We start from the raw sequence: 22,670 nt of genomic DNA on the forward strand, positions 1-22,670 counted from the left end.
GGCAAGATTGATGATATTGTTCAAGTGCCTTCAAATGACACCTGTGTTGTTCAGGTTTCACTTGCATATAATAGCATTGGAACAACTACTGCATGGTATACAAGAACCTTTATCTTGGGATAGATGTCCTGGTTCTCAAAGACCCTTTCTCTCAGCAGGCAAAAGCAGAGCTTGCACAGCTCAGATGACACTAGACTTCTGCAACATTGTCGATTTTATGGAAGACATCTTTCTGCTATTTTCCAGTGGTTCTCCATTAACTTCAGCAGAAGGCACATAAGATTGTCCCATCAATTAAGGTTGGTGGAGCACCTTGGACTTTTTGATGTTCAATGTGAGGCCAAGATTCTCATATCCTTCAGCCACACCATTCATTGTCTACTACTTCCCCAAAACAGGCCTTAATCTATTTATGATGACTTTCACCATGATTTATGACACATCCAAATCTTGTACTATGGCTCATTCAAATAAACTGGGCAGTGGACAAAGGACATACATCAAGAAAATCATTGCTGCACAGAAGTGACCAAACAGAGCATTTGCATCTTAGCACACAAGAGACAGCTCCTGTTCTGTAACTGGTGTTCTTTGAGATGTGTTGCTCATGTCCATTCCAATTTGGGTGTGCACCCGGCACATGCGCAGTTGCCGGAAGCTTTCTGCACTAGCTGGTAGCCCTAGGGTTGGTGCGGCGCCCCCTGGAGTGGTGCCCATGTGGCCACCCATATATGCGCCACTTGACCTGCCCCCCGGCTCAGTTCCTTCTTGCCGGCTACTCTGAAAGAGGGGAAGGCAGGATGCTTTTGGAATGGCCATGAGCAACATCTCGAAGAACACCAGTTACAGAACAGGTAACTGTCTTTTCTTCTTCGAGTGATTGCTCATGTGCATTCCAATATGGGTGAATGCAAGCCAATGCCTAGGAGGCAGGGTCGGAGCCTCGGAAGGAGTGCAGGACAGCCCTGCCCACCGCAGCATCTTCCTGTGCGTGCTGCGTTACTGCGTAATGCGCTGAGAACGTGTGAATGGAGGACCAAGTGGCCACCCTGCAGATGTCCTGGATAGGGACCCTGGCCAAGTATGCAACAGAGGATGCCTGTGCCCTGGTGGAATGAGCCCTGATCAGGGGAGGGGGAACCCACGCCAGCGAGTAAGATGCTCTGATACAAGCCACTATCCAGGAGGAGATCCACTGAGAGGAGACTGGGTGCCCCTTCATCCTGTCTGCCACTGCAACAAACAATTGCTGCAACTTCCCGAAGGCTTTGGTCTTGTCTGTGTAGAAGACCAGTGCCCTCCGGACATCCAAAGTGTGTAAGCTCTGCTCCCTAGTGGAGGCATGGGGCTTTGGATAAAACACTGGTAAGGTGATGTCGTGGTTAATATGTAAGCGGGAAGACCACCTTAGGCAGAAATGCCGGGTGGGGTCTCAGCCTGACCTTATCTTTGTGGAACACCGTATAAAGTGGGTCCTCTGTCAGGGCCCTGAGCTCCGACACCCTTCCGGCTGAGGTAATGGCCACCAACCACCTTGTAAGTAAGGAACAACATAGAACAGAAGGTGAGAGGTTCAAATGGGGGAAGTCATACGCTTAGACAAAACCAAGCTGAGGTCCCATATTGGCAGGGGGGCCCGTACCCATAGTTTGACTCTTCCCGTTTCCTTCATAAACCTTTTCAACCCTGGGTCTGAGAAGATCAAATGACCTCCCGGCCCCTGGGTGAAATGCCGAAATGGCTGCACTTTCAGGGAGGATAGTGACAGCCCTGTCTGGCTTAGGACCATACAGTAGTGGTACTGGGGCGTCTCCCGGGGACGACCCCTTTTGAGTGGCCCATATGGTAAACCTCTTCCATTTGGCTACATATGTTACCCTCGTAGAGGGTTTCCTGCTATTCAACAATACTTCCCTGACAGGTTCGCAGCAGCCCAGCTCGACCGGTCTCAGCCATGGAGCCTCCATGTTGTGAGATGCAGTGCCTGGAGATTGGGGTGCTGCAGTCTCCTCTCCTCCTGTGTCAGCAGGTCCGGACGCAGTGGAAGCACCTCCAAGGCACGAGTGGATATCTCCAAGAGGATCAAGTACCAGTATTGTCGAGCCCAGGCTGGGGCCACCAGGATAACTGATGCTCGGTCTGACCGAATTTTCAAGAATGTTCAGTGGATGATCGTGATCGGTATCGGCAGGAAGGCGTACAGCAATGGACCCGACCAACGAATGCTGAAGGCGTCTGCCCAAGAGCCTGGACTTCGGTTCTGGTAAGAGCAGAACATCCTGCACATCATGTTGATATGAGTGGCAAAGAAGTCTACCTGGGGACGTCCCCATCTCTGGAAAATTGAACTCAGTACTTCAGTGTGTAATGACTACTCGTGGCCCATGAAAGACGTGCTGAGGTGGGCTGCTAGGGAGTTGTGAGCCTCAGTCAGGTAGAACACCCTCAGGAGAATCTGGTGCTGAATGCAGAAGTCTTAGAGTGTGAGGGCCTTGAGACACAGGGTCAACAAGCGTGAACCCCCTTGTTTGTTTATATAGTACATTGCCACAGTGTTGTCTGTGCTGACCGCGACACACTGCCCCTTCAGTTCGCTGTGAAACACTTTGAACGCCAGCCAAACTGCTCTGAGCTTCCGCATGTTTATGTGGAGGTGAGCGTCTGTCTTGCTCCACAGAGCTTGAGTCTGTTTGTCCCCAAAATGTGCTCCCAAGGCGTCTGTGACCAGGGAGAGGGAGGACTGTGGGGGACTGAAGGGCACTCCCATACAGACCGACCCGGCTTCTAGCCACCAGTGTAATGCTGTTAACACTCTTGGGGCGGGGCGGGGGGGACTGCAACTAACTTGTCTATGCTGTCCCTGAGAGGTCTGTATATTGAGGCAAGCCACAGCTAGAAGGGGCGTATTCGTAATCTGGCATGCTGGACTATGAACGTGCATGCCACCATGTGTCCCAACAGTCCGAGGCATCCCCTTGGATAAAAGATGCCATGGCTTGGATCCCGCTCTGGGCCAGAAAGGCCCTGGCTTGCTCTGCATCTAGTTGGGCACCCACAAATTCCATGACTTGAGTTGGATCTAGCACAGACTTTGCCTCGTTCACTAGGAGGCCTAACGTGTCCAACGTTTCTCTTATCAGCTGTACATGTCTCATCACATGTCTCTGTGACTGACCCCTGATCAGCCAGTAACCTAAGTCGGGGACCAGGTGCACTTCCTGTCTGTTTAAGAAGGCTGCCATTACTGACATACATTTGGTAAAGACTCTTGGGGATGAGGAGAGGCCAAACAGAAGGACTGTGAACTGGTAATGGTCCTTCCCTAGCACAAACCGGAGGACCCTCCTGTGAGGTGGACAAATTGCTACATGGAAATATGTGCCTTGGAAGTCGAGAGCAGCAAACCAGTCCCCTCCTTCCAGCATTGGGATAATTATGCCCAGGCATATCGTAAGAAACTCTCTCTTTTTCACAAATTTGTTCAGGTTTCACAGGTCCAAGATTGCCCATAGCCCCTCTTTCGCTTTTGGGATTAGGAAATAATGGGAATAAAATAAAATAAATGGGAATAAAATAAAATCCCTGCTCCTGGAATTTCAGGGGAACTTTCTCTATAGCCCCCTTCTGTAGGAGGGCCCCCACCTCCTGCCTGAGAACTGTCTTGTGAGAGGGGTCCCTGCAGAGGAACAGGGAAGGTGGGTGGGAAGGGGGGTAGGAAGAAACTTGGATAGCATATCCCTTTTCTACCGTGCAGAGGACCCACTGGTCTGACGTTATGCTGCACCATGCATGGGAGAATGGGGACAGGCAGGATGAAAATAAATACTGAGCTGGGACTGTGGAGGTGGCCGGTGTGTCAGTCCTGACCGCCCCATCAAAACTGGTGTTTAGACTCCAGTGGGGGTTTCTGGTTGCTCTGGTCCTGTGTCTGGCGACCCTGAGGTCTCCTAATATGATGGCCTCCTTCTTTTGTTCCCATCCCATTGTTGTTGTGGGAACTGTCTGAACTGGGGCCTCGGGGTAAAATGTCTTCGCTGGGTAGCTGGTGTATATAGACCTTGTGAGCGTAGAATGGCCCGTGAGTCCTTCATACTATGAAGCTTCCTGTCAGTTTTTTCCAAAAACAGGGAGGGGCCGAATGGACTGCTACACCTCGTGTGAGAGTCCCGAGACCTGAAGCTATGCCCCACTTCTCCTGGCTACACCCAAGGCCACGACCCTGGTGGCCGCATCCGCTGCATCAAGGGCGGTCTGTAGTGCTGCTCCGGATATGAGTCTCTGCTCCTCCACCAGGGTCCTAAATTCCAACTTGGTGTCTGGCGGGAGCAGCTCAGCTAAACGGTCCATGGAGCTGGCCACGGCTTGTTGGTTAGCAATTCTCAACTGGAGGCCACCTGTAGAATAAACTTTCCCACTATACAGGTCTAATCTTTTGGCCTCTTTGTTTTTAGGGGACGGCCCCTGGACCCCTGCCTCTCCCTATTGTTCACAGCATCAACAACAAGGGAGTCGGGGCAGAGGGGGTGAACAGATGTTCATTTCCCTGGGCTCACTGTTCCTAGCCGTGGGCAAGGCTGAGGCTGGGGTCTGCAACAGTGTCTTTGCTGTGTTGGAAATTGTCTTTATAAATGGGCAATGCCACCCTGGACGGTCCAGAAGTCGCAAGGATATTTGTAACAGGGTCTATTTAGTCCCTGATCTCTTCCGCCTGCACCCCCAGACTCTAGGCCACCCTCCTCAACAGCTGCTGGTACGCTCCTCCATCATCCAGTACCCAAAATGCAGAGGATCCAGCCAGCGCCTCATCTGGGGAGGACGACGGCATCACCCCCTCCAAGCCCACCGGTCCAGGAGGATCCAGCACTTCCATCTGAGTCCCCGGCACCATGGTTTGCGGTGCCATGCTCGGCGTCTAGGGTGAAGGGCCCCCTAGTGGTCTCTGGTATGGTGCCATGAAGATGGGGCCACACTGCACCTGGGACGGCACCAGTTCTGTCAGTGCCAGCGCCCACTGCACCACAGTCCCTGGTGCCTGCAGGGGCATCACCCAAGTTTGGGTTGCCTCTGAGAGCACTGGTGCCGGTGCTGATAATTCCACTTGCTCTCTCAGTGGGGCCCCCAAAGCAGAAGTCAGTGCCGATCTTGGCACCCAAGGAGTGCTGGGTGCCCTGAACAGGAGTCCCACATCCCGCCCCTGTGCATTGTGGATCGCACACGGGGTCCAGAAGGGCCATTGTGGGGCACCTTGGGGGGGCCTTTGCCACTCCCCCCTAAGGGGAGTTGGGAGCAGTGTCAATGCCCACTGCATTGAGAGGACCTCATACTGCTGCTCTAAGCTGAGCTAGAGTAAAAAGAGTCCAACTCTGAGGAGGACTCTGACACCAACGACCATGGCGGTGCCGAGGGTCTGTAGCTCCCGCCAGTTCTCACACGCTCTGCACCGTCTGCATGGCCCTGAAGGGAGGCAACTGTTTGTTGGGGTCTCACCAGCGTCAGGAACCATGCTGGGGTCCCTAGTGCCTGACCAGGTGCCTGGCACTGGGGCAATGAAGGCTCCTGGTGCAGCACCTGTAGCTGCATCGTAATTTGCGGGAGGTCTTGCCCAGCACTAAAGGCCTCCGGCAACGACGGCAGTCTGAGAGAGCGTGGGCTCCTGCCTCATGCTAGAGTTGACACCTGCACTTCATGACCTTGATCATGATGCAATCTGGTGGACTCCCCAGAAGCTTGCCTTGGCCTCTTTCCTTCTCAGGATTGACCCTGGTCCCGTCTTCTCTTTTTGCGAGGCACCAGGGACTAGCTTACGGTGCCGGGAAGCGCTAGGCACTGAGTCTTGCTCTTGGTGCCGGGTACTTTCTCACGGCACCCATGATGCAGCGCTCCAAGTTCCCGTCGGGGAAATGTCCAGGTGCAAGGCTGATTCCATTAGTAGAACCTTCAGCCGTTGAGCTCTACCTTTTAAAGTCCTAGGCTTGAAGGCCTTGCAAATAGACCAGCACTCCTGGAGGTGTGCCTCACAGAGGCAACTCAAACACGCCTTACGTGGGTCGCTTTTGGGCATTTGTTTGCCACATTTTGAACAGTTTTTAAACCCCAGGTAGCCAGGCATCCCCTGGTGCCAAGGCACCAAGAGGGGTTAAAGACTCACCTCAGCTCACTAGGTGCTAAGAAGAGCTATTTACCTATCATAGAATCATAGAAGAGTAGGACTGGAAGGGACCTCGAGAGGTCATCAAGTCCAGCCCCCTGCCCTCATGGCAGGACCAAGCACTTTCTAGACCATCCCTGAAAGCCATCTATCTAACCTCTTCTTAAATATCTCCAGTGATGGAGATTCTACCACCTCCCTTGGCAATTTGTTCCAGTGTTTGATCCCCCTGACAGTTAGGAACTTTTTCCTAATGTCCAACCTGAACCTCCCCTGCTGCAATTTCAGTCCATTGCCTCTTGTTCTATCCTCAGAGACAAGGAAGAACAAGTTCCCTCCCTCTGCCTTATGACACCCTTTTAGATACCTGAAAACTGCTATCATGTGCCCCCTCAACCTTCTCTTTTCTAAACTAAACAAGCCCAATTCTTTCAGCCTTTCTTCATAGGTCATGTTCTCTAAACCTTTGATCATTCTCGTTGCTCTCCTCTGGACCCTCTCCAATTTCTCCACATCCTTCCTGAACTGCGGTGGCCAGAACTGGACACAATACTCCAGCTGAGGCCTAACCAGCGCAGAGTAGAGCAGGAGAATGACTTCTTGTGTTTTGTTCACAACACACCTGTTAATGCATCCTAGAATCATGTTTGCCTTTTTCGCAACAGCATCACACTGTTGACTCATATTTAGCTTGTGGTCCACTATAACCCCTAGATCCCTTTCTGCTGTACTCATTCCTAGGCAGTCCTTTCCCATTCTGTATGTGTGACACTGATTGTTCCTTCTTAAGTGGAGCACTTTGCATTTGTCCTTATTCAACTTCACCCTGTTTACCTCAGCCCATTTCTCCAATTTATCCAGATCCTTTTGAATTATGACCCTATCCTCCAAAGAAGTTGCAACCCCTCCCAGCTTGGTATCATCTGCAAACTTACTAAGTGTACTTTCTATGTCAATATCTATATCGTTAATGAAGATATTGAACAGAACCGGTCCTAAAACAGACCCCTGCAGAACCCCACTAGTTATACTTTTCCAGCCAGACTGAAAACCATTAATAACTACTCTTTGGTTACGGTTATCCAGCCAGTTGTTCACCCACCTTATAGTAGCCCCATCTAAGTTGTATTTGCATAGTTTATTGATAAGTATATTATGTGAGACAATGTCAAATGCTTTACTGAAGTCTAGGTATACCACATCCACCGCTTCTCCCTTATCCACAAGACTCGTTATTCTATCAAAGAAAGCTATTAGATTAGTTTGACATGATTTGTTTTTAACAAAACCATCCTGGCTGTTCCCTATCACCTTACCACCTTCCAATTGCTTGCAGATGATTTCTTTAATTACCTACTCCATTATCTTTCCTGGCACAGAAGTTAAGCTGACTGGCCTGTAGTTTCCTGGGTTTTTCTTGTCACCCTTTTTATAAATGGGTACTATATTTGCCCTTTTCCAGTCTTCTGGAATCTCTCCCGTCTCCCACGATTTTCCAAAAATGATTGCTAAAGGCTCAGATACCTCTTCTATCAGCTCCTTGAGGATTCTAGGATGCATTTCATCAGGCCCTGGTGATTTGCAGGCATCTAATTTCTTTAAGTAAATTTTAATTTGTTCCTTTCTTATTTCAACTTCTGAACCTACCCCTTTTTCACCAGCATTCTCTACGTCAGGCATTCCTTCAGATTTCTCAGTGAAGACCGAAACAAAGAAATCATTAAACATCTCCACCATTTCCAAATTCCCTGTCACTGTTTCTCCCTCCTCACTGACCAATGGCCCTACCCTTTCCTTAGTCTTCCTTTTGTTACCAATGTATTTGTAAAAAGCCTTCTTGTTTCCCTTTATGCTTGTAGCTAGTTTGAGCTCATTTTGTGCCTTAGCCTTTCTAATCTTGCTCCTGAATGCTCGTGTTGTTTGCCTATATTCATCCTTTGTAATTTGTCCTAGTTTCCATTTCTTATATGATTCCTTTTTTATTTTCAGATCATGCAAGATCTCCTGGTTAAGCCAAGGCAGTCTTTTTCCATGTTTTCTATCTTTCCTACACAGCGGGATAGCTTGCTTTTGGGCCCTTAATAATGTCCCTTTGAAAAACTGCCAACTCTCCTCAGCCGTTTCTCCCCTCAGTTTAGCTTCCCATGGGACCTTACCTACCAGCTGTCTGAGTTTACCAAAATCTGCCTTCCTGAAATCCATTATCTCTATTGTACTGTTTTCCCTTCTACCCTTCCTTAGAATTGTGAACTCTATAATTGCATGATCACTTTCACCCAAGCATCCTTCCACTTTCAATTCTCAATAATTTCCTCCCTATTTGTTAAAATTAAATCTAGAACAGCTTCCCCTCTGGTAGCTTTTTCAACCTTTTGGAATAAAAAGTTGTCTGCAATGCAATCCAAGAATTTATTGGACAGTCTGTCCCCTGCTGTATTAGTTTAACAAAATACACCTGCGTAGTTGAAGTCCCCCATCACCACCAAATTCTGGGCCCTGGATGATTTTGTTAGCTGTTTAAAGAAAGCCTCATCCACCTCTACCACCTGGCTAGGGGGCCTGTAGTAGACTCCTAGTAGGACCTCATCCTTGTTTTTTACTCCTCTGAGTCTAACCCAGAGACTTTCAACCCGTCCATCTCCTTTGTCCATCTCCACCTCTGTCCAAGTGTATACATTTTTAATATGAGGCAACACCTCCTCCCTTCTTTCCATGTCTGTCCTTCCTAAGCAGGCTGTACCCTTCAATACCAACATTCCAATTATGAGTATTATCCCACCAAGTTTCTCTGATGCCAACGATATCATAGTTATATTCATTTATTAGTACTTCCAATTCTTCTTGTTTATTTCCCATACTTCTTGCATTTGTATATAGGCATCTCAGACATTGATTTGGTCTTGCCTCCCAGTTTTGCCCTGGCCCTCTTTTTACTCTCCCTGTGTAGCCCATACTCCCTCCCATTTCAAATTCATCTCCCATGTATTCATGCTGTTCACTTACCTGTGGGCTTTGCTCCCCTGCCCCCGTCAAACCTAGTTTAAAGCCCTCCTCACTAGGTTAGCCAGCCTGTGTCCGAATATGGTCTTCCCCCTCCTCGAAAGGTGAACGCCATCTCTGCCTAGCAGTCCCTCCCGGAAAAGGATCCCGTGGTCAAAGAAACCAAAGCCTTCCTGGCGACACCATCTACGCAACCAAGCATTCACCTCTAGGATACACCTGTCTCTGCCTGGGCCCCTACCGCTGACAGGCAGGATTGAAGAGAATACCACCTGCACCCCAAACCCCCTGACCCGTGCCCCCAGAGCCCTGAAGTCACTCTTGACCTGCTCAGCATCACACCTCGCAGTATCATTAGTGCCCACATGGATGAGAAGCATGGGATAGTCAGAGGGCCGGATAATCCTCGACAATGCCTGCGTAACGTCTCGGATACGGGCCCCCGGCAGGCAGCATACATCCCCGAGAGGAAATGTCAGGGCGACAGATGGGCGCCTCCATCCCCCTCAGAAGAGGGTCTCTAACCACCACTACTCTACGTTTCCTTCTTGCAGGGGTGACACTAGACTTCCCAGCCTTGGGGGTACGAGGCTTCTCCTCTTCTGTATGGGAAAGGGGTTTACAGTGAACAACCAGAAGGTCCCACTGAGACTTGAACTCAGATCACAGGATTCAAAGTCCTGAGTGCTGACCATTACACCATGGACCTGCAAAATAACTATTTACAACTAATTAAAACAATAAAGGCTACCAGGGAACGCTCAACAACCAGGGTGTTCCAACAACCGACAGTGTGGTGAGAAGGAACTGAGCAGGGGGTAGGTCAGGTGGTGCGCATATGGGCACCACTCCGGGGGTGCCACACCGACCCTAGAGCTACTGGCTATGGTAAAAAGCTTCCAGCAACTGGGCACGTGCCCGGCATACACCCAAATTGGAATGCACATGAGCAATCACTCAAAGAGGAATTCTGCGTTTCAAAAAAAAAAAAATTAGATTCTTCTGTAGATTCCAAATTAAAGACAGACTTCATTTGAATCGGATAGAACTATTTCTATCTCCTTGTAAACATTCACTTTTTTCCAAGCCTCTTCTCCACTAGTACCTTCCTCTCCTTTTACCAGACTGTCAAAAATAAGATGGGTTTGATTTTTATTGACTTAATTTCAATTCTGGCAAAGTCAGTTTGTCGTAGGTTACTGTTTGCTTGGCAGGTCATTCATCAAGCCTTCAGTGACAGAGTTTGAAAATGACCAACTTATGCAAATCCAGTTGTTCCAAGTGTTCTAAATTTAGCTAGATTTAGAAAGTTTAAATTCACTCCGAGTTCTTCATTTCTCATTTTTCTCACCTCCTCCCACAACACAAATGGAGTTACTCTCACCCTGAAAATCTCTCAAGTGCTCAGCAAGTACCCTGTGTTGTATTTTATTAAGATAACCAGTATAAAACAGACATTTTCCACATAGGCCTTTGCACATTTCATCTTATTAATGAAATCTTTACTTATTTTAGAATTTGAAATAATATATGTGAATTGCCATAGAAAAGTAATTATTCACACTTTCACTCTACTTCATCTGAGCAGTGTGTAAGCTGAGAACATAAACATGCTGAACTTGTATAAAGTCATTTGAAAAAAGTGACACCTTTAACATGGTCTATCTAAAAATAAAAGGAAATGACAGTGTATATAGTCATAACTTGTAATTTAATTCTGCAGAAGAGGCTGCAGTAATAACAGTTATCCACTAAGTGGCATCATTTAATCAGCTACAGTAACACAACTATAGTTTATAGACTGACGAACAATACTTTTGTATAATCAATTTCATTTATGAATGTCAGAGATTAAAGAATTACTTCAGTTTAATTAACGGATTTCAAGCTTATTAGTAACCCAACATAACCAGTTACTCAGTCGACACAATGCTAAAAACATAGCACAAGTGGCTAGTCAACAAGCAATCACGAAAAAGATGCAAAGCAAAAAATGTCGTATCACACTGCATTAATTTGAGAATCAAGCAGTACAATTTATCAATTATGAACTGCATGAGTCTGTAAACAACATTTTGAATGTACAGATTTCACCTTTTCTCTTGCCTGTTTACTTCCCTATTGGACTGAAGCACCAAAACGGAGCAACAGGGATTACAGGTAGAGGATAGCTAAGTACCTCCTGCTGAAAATCTATTCGCATTAAAGACAAAACTCATTCCTGCCCAGGACAAGCATAGCCAGGGTGAGGTTATCCGGACAACAATCATCTCACAAGGTTTATCATGTGGGAAAACTGGCATGGGTGTCAAATGACTCAGGGAGGGAAGGGGAAAATGTTTTTAAGAAGGCAGAAACTGATTTGCACACACAGGGCAGGGCCATTTTTCTTCAGTCCACAAGGGAAAAGTAATCCAGCACGTGGTAGCTGTTAATTATACACTGGCCCAGAAGCAGAAGAGCACTACACACCCTGTCATAAGGCAAAGAACATCCTGGAGTGGTGAGGAACACTGGGACAAGTGTAGTATTTATTGTTTTCTATGATCTGCACACTCCTGTGCACTGAATGATTATGTAAAAGAGCAGAAATGCATTAGACACTTTTCACAGAGTCTTTCCAGATTGGAACTGTTTCTCTACCATTATATTCCCCTGAGAGAGTAGAACTGTAAAGCAGCAACTTCACACTTTTTTGGGTTTAATATGGGGCAGTGGGTGTGTAAGTGGGAAGGAATCTGCTTGCTGCTGCACACAGAGGCAGTTATAAGGCAAGTTCCTGTACTCAAAGGAGTACACACAGAAGGTCTGAACTCTGAGGGTAAATTCAAGAGCTGATTAAAAATTGTTTCTTTGCTGCAACTAGAAAGTGAAAGAGATGGATGGCTTGCTGCTCTCATTCAGTTATGACCCTTAAGTTAAAGAAGTACCTTACTGGAGGAAGAAGTCAGTGAGTTATGTTATTGAAGGTAGATACCACAAAAACATGAATTTTAAAAAAGTTTAAATTAATGCTTTTAAAGTAATTAACACTATGTTGACTTACTATGGCCTCTCGGCTTGTTTCTGGTAACAGTTCAAAGTTCTGGTCTTAGAACTTGAAAAAAAAATTAATACATCAATGGGACTTGTTCATCTAAGGTGCTTTCATGATTTAGGGACACCTTACCCATAATATTGTGACCCATCAATAGGCTGGGCACAAGAAACATCAGAGACTACCTCTCTAATCATGTCCACTTATATAGCTTTCAAGGGACCCGAAGTAATCTCTAACCTGTTCATCTGACTGTGGAAAAACCCAGAACAGAAAATAAAATTGAACTCAAATCTGAGCCTCCCCATTTCCAAGAAAACCACATTTTTTGCAAAATTCTTCCTGCAACTAATTATAAATACTTGTCATATGTTACAATATTACTTTCCTTAAGACTTACGTATGTCACAAAGCTGACTTAACATTCGATAATGGCTAAGCAGGGGCTGTGATGTGAAATCTGCTTATTTATTGTGTATTGTATTGAAATAGAACCCAAGAGTTCCAGTCATGGACCAGGAGGCCCAAGTGTGCTAGGTACTGTACAAACAGAAAAAACCTGTTCTGTAACTACTTTATTTCAGATGTGTTGCTCATGTCCCATTCCACAGTAGGCGTGTACTTGCCACATGCACTGGTGCCAGAAGTCATCTGTCCCCAAGCAGTATCCATAGAAAAGCAGCTCTGGCAGCCAGCCCCTGAAGCGGCACCTCTGTAGTGTTTTAAGGAACACTCCCCCCACATCTGAGTTTCTTTATGCTGAAAACTCCAAGACTGGGGAAGGAAGGTGGTACGTGGAATGGACATAAGCAACACATCCTGAAGAATACCAGTTACAGAAAAGTAACAGAGAGGAAGCCGTGCTAGTCTATACACTATCAAAACAAAAAGCAGTCAAGTAGCACTTTAAAGACTAGCAAAATAGTTTATTAGGTGAGCTTTCGTGGGACAGACCCACTTCTGGCTATGGTCTGAAGAAGTGGGTCTGTCCCACGAAAGCTCACCTAATAAACTATTTTGCTAGTCTTTAAAGTGCTACTTGACTACTTTTTGTTTTGATAGTTACAGAAGAGGTGTTCTTTTCATCTTCAGGTGTATGCTCACACACGTTCCATATTAGGTGACTTCAAGTTACCCCTAGAAGAAAAGAGGAATTCACAGGTGTGTAAATTGTAGCACAGCTCTGCTGAACCCAATGCCATTTTTAGCCTGCTGAGTGATGGCATAGTGAGATGTGAATGTGTGGACTGTAGACCACGTTGCAACTCTACAGATGTTCTGGATAGGTACATGGGGAAGGAAAGCCATCCAGGAGGCCTGAGCTCTGATCAAATGAATCTGACAATTGGCAGCAGTAGCAGCCTGGCCAAACTGTAGCAGGTCCATATACGAGAAGCGATCCAATTGGAGATCTGCAACAATGCTATAAGGCTCTATATCCTTTCCACCACAGTAATAAAACTGCTGCTTAGACCTGCGGAAAGTCTGAGTACATACCACATTGCACACCAGTGTCCTCCTGACATCCAGAGTAAGTAAACACTTCTCTGCCACCATACTGTGTAGGACATGAACACAGATAGAAATATGTCCTGGTTTATGTGAAAACAGGACATTACTTTGGGCAGAAACGCTGCGTGGGATCACAGCTAGATGCTGTCCTTTTAAAAAGACCATAATTTAGAGTGGTTCTGGCATCAGGGCCTTCAATTCTGACAACTGCCTGGCCAATGTCACCACCACCAGAAAAGCAATCAACACAAACAGGAAAGGGAGCAGGAGACCAGCAGTTCAAATGGCAGTCCAGTGAAAACAGAGAAAAGCAGGTTGAAGTCCCACTGTGGAACAGGGTCCCAAACCTGCAGATTTAGCTCTCGAGGCCCTTCAGGAACCTAAGTGTCATGTCATGAAAGAAGATTATCGGGCCCTGGATTGACTAGTGGAAAGCAGAGATGACAAAGGTGTGCCTTGATGGCATAGTATGTCAGACCATTGTTCCCAAGATGCAGTAAGTAGTCCAATACTGACTGCATGGGAGAGAGTGAAGAAGAGATGCCCCACTCTGATATCCAACAGGAGAGCCATGTCCACTTTGGAAGGTAAGTAAATCTCATGGAAGGCTTCCTGCATCCAAGAAGATCCTGCTAGACCTCTTCCAAACAGGTACACTCATTCAGCTTCAGCTATAAAGAAGCCACACCAGGAGGCACAGACACTCCAGGTGTGGTAGTCTGCTGTCATCCCATGACAGCAGGTCCACAAGGCTGGGAAGGGGCCACTGCCTTGTCCACAAGCACACCAAAATCAGTGCTGGCACAGTCACATGGGGACAATCATGATGGGCCATGTTCTGTCATTCTTGATCTTTGCTAGGCCCTGGGTGATGAGGTGGCTCAGAAGAAACACATACAATGGATCCCTTGCCTATGGCAGGATGGCCATGTTGGAAAGAGACTCCTTGTTTAGATACTGGCAGAGCAAAAATAATGTTACTTTCTGTTCTGTCTGTTAGCAAACAGATCCAATTTACAAATGCTGTAAATCATGAAGAGTTGGAGGCCACCTCCAGGTAGGGGGACCACTCGAGGTGAGAAGAGAAATCCATACTGGGGTGATGAGAAGACTCTAGCTGTAGGTTATGGCTGATGTAGAAGTATGAAAACAGAAGAGCCTCACAACAGAGGGCTGATGAGCATGCTTTCCTCTGCTTGTTAATGTAGCACACCGAGGCCGTGTTGTCTATTTGGCTGCTCACCACTTTTCCTGACAGATGGAGCTGGAACACACTGCAAACCAGCTGGACTGCCCTTAGCTCTTTGACATTTATATGCAAAGAGGTCTCATCATCTTTAGGTCCGTAGATCTCCCACATGCATGCAAAGTCCACAGCATCCAATGCCAACTCAGCAGAGGGAGTGGGACTGTTGAAGGGGACTCCTTCCAGGTCATATTCTGCTTTGGTACACCATCACAGTGAGGAAAGTAGGGCCAGAGGGATAGCAATGACCTTTTCCTGGTGTTCCCTGGACTAAGAGTAGGTAGAGCTAATCAGTGCCAGAATGGTTACATGCGAAGACTGGCATGGCACATTATATATATGCACACTGCCATGTGGTCCAGCAGGTGCAGGCAGACCCTGGTTGTTGCCAGAGGAAATGTGGACACTTCTGCCATGTCTAAAGGAGCTTCAAACCTGTTCAAAAGGCAGGAAAGCTCTGGCATAGGAAGTGTACAGTACAGCTCCTATAAATTCCATACTTTGTACAGGGATTAATGTGGATTTCTTGGCATTCGCGAAGAAGCCTAGTGACAAGCGAGTGATCGTTAGTCCCTCAGCATCCCATCTAGCTTTGGATCTGAGTGGCCCTGAACAAGCCAGTCATCCAGGTATGGATGTGTCTGCAACTCAGGAAAGCAGTGATCACCACCATGCATTTGGTGAACACCCTCATTGCTGTCCCCAGGCCAAGATGAAGACTGTGAACTGGCAATCTCCAGGTTCTGTGTCCTGGGAAGATCACAACATGAAAATAAGAATCCTTAAGTTAAAGGCGGAATACCAATCTCCCAGATACAGGGAGGGGGTGATGGAGGCTAGGGAGACCATGAGAAACTTCTACTACTTTAAGTATCTGTTGAGACGTCATAGTACCATGATGGCATGCAGATTGCCTTTGGCCTCAAGAAACCAAGGGTATAATAGCTTTGTTTCAGTACCTCCAACTCCCGTAAAAGAAGATTCTTGTGAGAGGGGTCCGTGAAGAGGGATAGGGGAGGGGTATGGTACAGGTTGGGGCTAGAAAAACTGCAGGGTCTATTTTTTCCCATCACCGTCCAAGGCAATGTAGGCCCAAGCAAGAAGGTGGGAGAGGGGGAAGCCAGTGAAAATGGATCCTGGAAACAGAGTGGTAGGTTGTCCTTGGATACACCCTCAAAATAGGTGCTTTGATCCCTGCTGAAAGCTGGGTGAGCCTTTTTGTGGGGAGGGCAGAGATGGTTGGCTAGGGTGTTGTTTAAAGTCTTTGTGCTGTTTAGAAGATGGCTCCTGTCTAGACTGGCTCCACTAACCTTAAGACTTAGGTGTTTTGAACCACTTACAAGATGGTGCAAGGGAATACAGCTGCAGAATCTTTATGGTCATGCGTAAATCCTTTAAGCCATGAAGCTAAGTGTCCTACTGCTCTGCACATCAGGCCTGTCCACTGAAAGGAAGGTCTTGCCTCAACTCCTGAGCTTCCAAGGACAGATCTGAGTGTAGCAGCTAGGATGCCCTGCACATAAAGACGGCCAAAGCCACCATGCATGCCACTGAATCAGCTGCATCCAAAGAGACCTGGAGGGCTGCTCTGGCTACCACCAAACCTTCCCCCAGAATACTTGAACTCCTTTGCAGAACTCTGAGGAAGTGGCCCTTCAGATCAGACCATGGCCTGCCACATATTGTAGTCATAGCAGCCAAGGAGGACTCTGTGGTTGACCACCCAGAGTAGTAGACATGACAACAAAAACTGTACACCCAAATACAGTGAACCATCAATTTTAAGGACCCCAATTTAGCAGACATCCCCCGTTGTTCCTGAAGTCCGCTGGGGTCCGTAATATCATCCCCACCACCACCAAAAAAAAGTTAAAGATGTTACCACTGGTGCAGCCTGGAGGAGCCACTATGCATATGTGGGGGCTTCGGTGGCGGCTCCTCCAGGCAGTGCGGTGGCCTCTCTAGCTGCGCACAGCAAAGCAGCTCCAGCTACACAGCAGGCACCTCCAGTGACACAGGGGGTCCAGCAGCTACTCCGGGGAGTGGCAGTGTTGTTGGTTTTTTGTGTGGGGTGGGGGTGGGGGAGGCTGGGAGAGCCTAGCAGGGGTGGGTGGGCAGGTAAACCTTTGCATATAACAGACTTTTGGTAACAGCTGACAACCTTACTCCCATCCCTCATTAGTCAATTATAGCAAGGGCTTACTGTAAATCCAGTCTCCTGAAGGCTTTATTTTTGCAGATAGTTCCAGATCTTCCATGCCTGTCCCTATGGTTGATGGCTTTGACAAATGGAATTAGGAGGCAGATGGGTGTATAGGTATTATTACCTCTAGCCAGAATGAAATACTTCTATTGGGCCCTCTTCAGGATAAGGGCCAGAGAGGATGGAGTCTGCCACAAGGCAGTTATTTCTGAGACCTCTTTGTGCACAGGCACTGACATCTTGGCAGGGCAGAAGAGGAAAGGACATCAAGTCCATGGGCTGCTCCAATTGCTCTGCTTGTAGCCCCAGGCTTGATGCTGCACTGTTGAGCAGCTCTTAATGACGGGGAGCAGAGTGTCTGCCCCCTCTGGAGATGGAGCGAACAAGATCAGTACTGTGGGTGTTTTCAGTGCCATGGTGGTCCTATAGCAAGCTTTGTATGAGCCCTTATGGGCCTAAAATACGGTCACCTCTTAGAATTCCACTTCAGGTGAAGAGTGCGATGATACAGCTGATGACTCCTCTAAGGCTCCTGGCACAAAGCAGAGGGGAAGGGATGGTTACCTGAACCCCCATGATGCTGAGAGTTACCACGTAACTGGCTTTGAGGCCATAATGAGAGCAGTGGTGTCAACGATCCCAGTAAAATAAAGCCCATGATAGCAGTTGATCCACCATTAACAATCACTGATCCAAGCCAAAGGGTGAGCAGGCAATATTCAGGGACCAGGAATGAGATGATCTCTGACCTCTCACTAAGTGGTGACAATCACTGCACTATGGAACAGATCATTCAGGGTGGGAAAGGATCAAGTGCCCAGTGGCAAATCAGCAGATTGGCAATGGTAACTCAGTGACACACAAATCTCACCTGTGAGTGTTGGGAATTGTGATGGGATGTGGAGCAGGACTGCTAGGAACCACAAGCCCCAACATGACCTCTGCTAATGAGCCCTGTCCCACATACATAAAGACTATGAAAACAAAGTGTGTCCTTCCCTTTAGGATTTGATAAGGAATTACTATCAGATAGACCATCTGCTTTAAACACCAACATCTGCCAAAGTTTTCATATAAACCAAGAAGAGCTGGTAAAGAGTGGCTTGTCTGAGTCAGAGCTGGTGAGAACGGGTCTCCATGGCAGCATGCCATAGAACTAGAGCTAAGGGCCCATTTGGGGAGAGCAAGGGGGGCAGCAGCCATGCGTACAGGGACACCGCTTGCTCTTCTTCCTGTTCCCCTGACTGTCAGGGAGCACTGGGAAAGTACACAGCTTGTGTGCATGCCTCTTGTTCCTGGCTCACAAGGGGAGGTGGCAGAAGAGTGATTCACACAAACCAGGTGATTTCCCCTTAGTCCCGGACAGTCAGGAGAACAGGGAGAAGAGCAGGTGGTGTCCTAGTAGCCATTCCCACAGCTTCCTCCCATGCCATCCCAAAATAGCAAACTGGTCTAGAATCTACTCAACCTGTTTCTACTCGACCTGTACAATATTAATAGTGCTAAAAGGAGCATTATATTTCTCTCTTCAGTTTGTATTCCCCTCAGTGGTGGGCAGCAGTAGCCAAAACACCAAGGCTCTCTCTCACACCCTGTGTCTACACGTGTCCCTTCCTTTCGAAAGGGGCATGTTAATGGGCAGGTTTGAAAGATGCTAAGGAGGTGCTGCAATGAATATGCAGCACCTCATTAGCATAATGGCAGCTGCGGTGATTGGAAAGTGTGGCTTTTCAAATCACGTGCCACACGTGGAGACGGGACCTTCCAAAAGGCCCCCCCAGTTTTTGAAAGCCCTTCTTTCGAAAGACCCAGACACATAGAAGTGGGATAGGAGAAAGTCCTCGTCCAGGATAGAATACCATGGAATTGCACGGCCTTTCAAACTAGGCTTCTTCTTTCTCTTGATGCCTCAGAAATCTTTTCTTGGACGAGCCCAAGAGATTATAAGACAATGATGTGTAGCAACCTGGAGCGTAAATCTACAGTGCCAGTCTCAAAAATTTCCATAGTACACATTGACAACCAGTTGTTTCAAAGTGCAGTACAACAAGCACACTAGGGACCTCCTAGAGTTAGCGCCTGGCAAGGTACAGCATTGTACATTTACACTCCCACTTGCCAAACACTCTCTCTGTACAAAGACATACTCTAATGCTTCAACTCATTGCAAGCAGAGATGTTGCTACCATCTGTCCCATGACAGGGAGGACAACGTACCAATCATTTCAGAAATGGAGCACACAATGAAGCCAAACATTTAATATTTTACACTCTACAGCTCTACATTATGCTACTTTTCAAAATATGTATTTACTTTCACTTAAAACACTGCACAGAGGAAGGATTATAAATCAAAGACCTGGGAATTTCTTACCTAGTAAGGTAGTAGTTCTAGCTCAGGTTCAATAAATTAGAACAATGGAGTTAAGAGACTCAGCATCCGTCTCTCACAGAAAACATGAAGGATCACACCCAGAATCACTGTGCTTTTCCTTTCCCTCAACTTTGCAGATAAGACTCCCCTACCTTAAAAAGAAAACAAGTTGGGTTATACAATGGAAAGCTGATACTCATTCTTTAACAAGCAAGTTTTGGAACTTTGTTAAAACAGACTTACGATAATGAATTTAAAGCTGTGGCAGAGCTGATTTTTACACGTTTATTTTGGATTTTTATTTATCAAAATGTTTTATTTGTCTCAATAACAATAGTTAGGATTAAGTTGATGAATTGCTGCCAAGATTGGTCTAGGTGTTTTTGTGAATTTGAGGCATGTGCATTATGTTAAGAATTCAAATAAATTATGCAACATTTCTGAGACATAAGCCCTTGTAAAATGTAGATGCTTGTCATAATGCTTTGCCAAAGTTGGTTGTATACTGGAAGATTTCTGAGATCAAGTTCTCATACTTTCAAATAGCCACCAAAGCTATATTGGGGGAAAATAAAATTAAACACACACAATGGTTATATGTAATGCATCATCGTGACTTTTTTTATGGCTGAAACCCCACAATTCATCCTGCGACTCAAGAGTAGCTGCACCTTTTTTTTTTAAGCAAAGTTAGTTTTGAAGGCTCATGCTTTCCCAGCACAGAAGTAAAGTCAACTTTAAAAAGTTATTTGCTACAAAACAAAAGCTTAACATTGAAATGCCTGTTTATTATAGCCACAATATTTCTAATATGGAAGTAGAAAACAGAGGCCTCTTCCATCCAGCCAGGTTAACAGCCACCCACCACTTCCCTCTGCTATGCAAGTTTACAGGCAAAAAAAGTTAATAGGAGAAAATTAGGATCTTGAAATCCCAGAGCTGAACTTCTATAGCTGTAATCATTGTAGGATCTAAAGTAACCGTTTCCAGTCTAATCGCAGGTTTAAACTGATTTTTTTTTCATGCTGTGTCGCTGCCTGAAGATGAATTTTGTTTTCAAAATCTGAAGGGAAAGTTTAACTTTTTAAAAATGGTTCCTGTTTGGTTAGAAGTGAGTCGTAGGAAAGCTGGCGGGGCTGCCCAAGTAGTGGAACTCTGAAAGATGGCTATGTTTTTACAGCCCTTCACAGATACAATTTATTTTATCTGCATCCACATCCATAAAAGCGGTCAATGGATATCTGCAGCCACAACAGCAAATGTGGATAGTCACAAATTTGCCTACCCCCTGTGCTTGGGGCTCCGGCTGTCAACTGCCACAGGCATGCACAGGGGTTCTATCTTGCCTGCTAGTTCTCAACCCACCACTGCCCCAGTTCACCCTCATTCAACCCTCTCTCTGCCCGGTTCAACCCAACCCCATCCCCAGCTGACCCACCCCCCCAACCCTCCCCCCCACCAGGATGTGCTGGGCTCCAGCTGTCAGCCACTGCAGGCGCATGAGGCTCTAATCTTCCCCCCACGCCAATTCCCCATGGCCCCAGCTCCCACTCCCTGGCATGTGGGGCTCCAGCTTAACCCCCCTGCCCCCTCCCAGGGCTCCAGCCCAAGCCCGCCCCGACTTACGTGAAATTCAAGGTACATGAGGGCTGCGTGGAATGCAACCCTCACATACCTCGAAGTATTACAGTATAAGGGTATTTCTGACTTACGACCAAATCAAGTTACGACCAGGTGTTCAGAATGTAACCCATTACTAAGTCAGGGACTGTCTGTATTGATAAAAATCAACACATCCTCCACCATTCAAAGCAGAACTGGTTTGGCTCTTTCTGCTTGGTAGTTTTTCCTTCAGTGGTTGAACTGCCCTTTTAGAGTTTCTGCTGAAAAAAGCTGCTGTAGATCGAGGAAAATCCTTTTGTAGGAGTGGTATATTTGGGGGTGACGCATGAGGGGGGCTTCAGAAGAGAATGGGCCCCAATTCCTGTACCACTGGAAGAAATGGTATGGTTCTGCCTGTAAGTCTGCACACTAGATGAAAACCCCATGGTATAAAACAGAGAATATGTATTTAGGCAGAGACTGCAATTCAGTTTGAAAGATCATAAAAACAATGGTTACCGCAAAATAAATAAGTTTGAAAGTACATCCTTTTATTGTTAATGAAAAGCAAAGGAATATGACCTAACTCCTAAAAGATATCAGAGCAAGTCTTCTTGGTAATGAACTCTGTTGCAAGATAATTCATCATCACAGAAACTTAAACTCAGGTAAACAGTCATTTATCTCCAAACTTGGACGTAAACTATTGCTATGCACTCCCCCACTCGCCCCAAGATCCTGAAAAAAGCTCAGAGCTTTGTCAGGCTATGTCCCTGCTACTGCAACTACCATGGCTACTGAGAACCATGAAGACAGAAGTGCAACTGACAAAACACTGAACAATTCTACTCTGGTAACTAGTGAGAGCAACAGAAAAAGTTGAGCTGTGGAACAGATATAGTATTAGATCTCTCTTACAGCATTTCCATGAAGAAGTATTTGCTCTCATTAGCCAAGATACTACAGGGATGAAGAAAACAAGAAGAATGCCATTTTCCCCTCGAACAGCCAGAGGATGGCTCAGGGTTTCAGCTTTATCAGGAACTTAAAAGTCAAAGCATGCGCAAATGGAGGACACCCACCCCACCACCATAAGCAAATCCCAGGGACAAAACCTGGTAGTAACCCAGAACTATTTCCTTTCCAATAATTTAAAAAAGAAGGGAATGTTGAATTCTCACAAGTCTTATTTAGCAGTGAAGTTATTTAGTCTTCCGGTTATTAGACCGGTGGGGGCCTTTTTCAAGCTCTTTGTATGAGGACATAGAAAGGAGACAACAAATTGAAAACTAAGCAAATAAAAATATTGCACAAATATCTGGTTGTCATAAAGAAAAAATTAAAATTTTAGTTTAGCAAAGAAGGCTGACACAATATTTTGATACTCGATTGTTTGCGATGGAAAATGAAGAAAGTCACGATTTGGCCATGGGAGGGACAATAAATCATTTGCTTACTTCAAAGAACACTTCTTACTTATAGCACACACACATATACAACTGAACCTTTCAAATTCTTGCTTGAAAGATGATCAACAAAAGACTAGTC

The 22,670-nt window shown here is 46.4% G+C and overlaps 1 protein-coding gene and 1 non-coding gene across 5 annotated transcripts in view; both read right to left on the bottom strand.

The window, feature by feature from the left end:
- CYRIA (CYFIP related Rac1 interactor A) overlaps positions 1 to 22,670 on the bottom strand; it is a 142,022-nt gene that overhangs the window by 90,358 nt on the left and 28,994 nt on the right. For 2 of the 4 annotated variants that reach the window (XM_074988972.1, XM_074988970.1), the window contains exon 3: positions 19,521 to 19,672. The exons of the other annotated variants lie outside the window; for them this stretch is intronic. The gene's annotated coding sequence lies outside the window, so the exon portion shown is untranslated. The remainder of the gene's footprint in view (positions 1 to 19,520; positions 19,673 to 22,670) is intronic. 4 annotated transcript variants of the gene reach the window in all.
- On the bottom strand, positions 9,786 to 9,856 carry TRNAQ-UUG (transfer RNA glutamine (anticodon UUG)). The gene has a single exon. It is a non-coding gene; the product is annotated as a tRNA-Gln (tRNA).

This window comes from Carettochelys insculpta, chromosome 3 (assembly GCF_033958435.1).
Source record: "Carettochelys insculpta isolate YL-2023 chromosome 3, ASM3395843v1, whole genome shotgun sequence".
Lineage (NCBI taxonomy): Eukaryota > Metazoa > Chordata > Testudines > Carettochelyidae > Carettochelys > Carettochelys insculpta.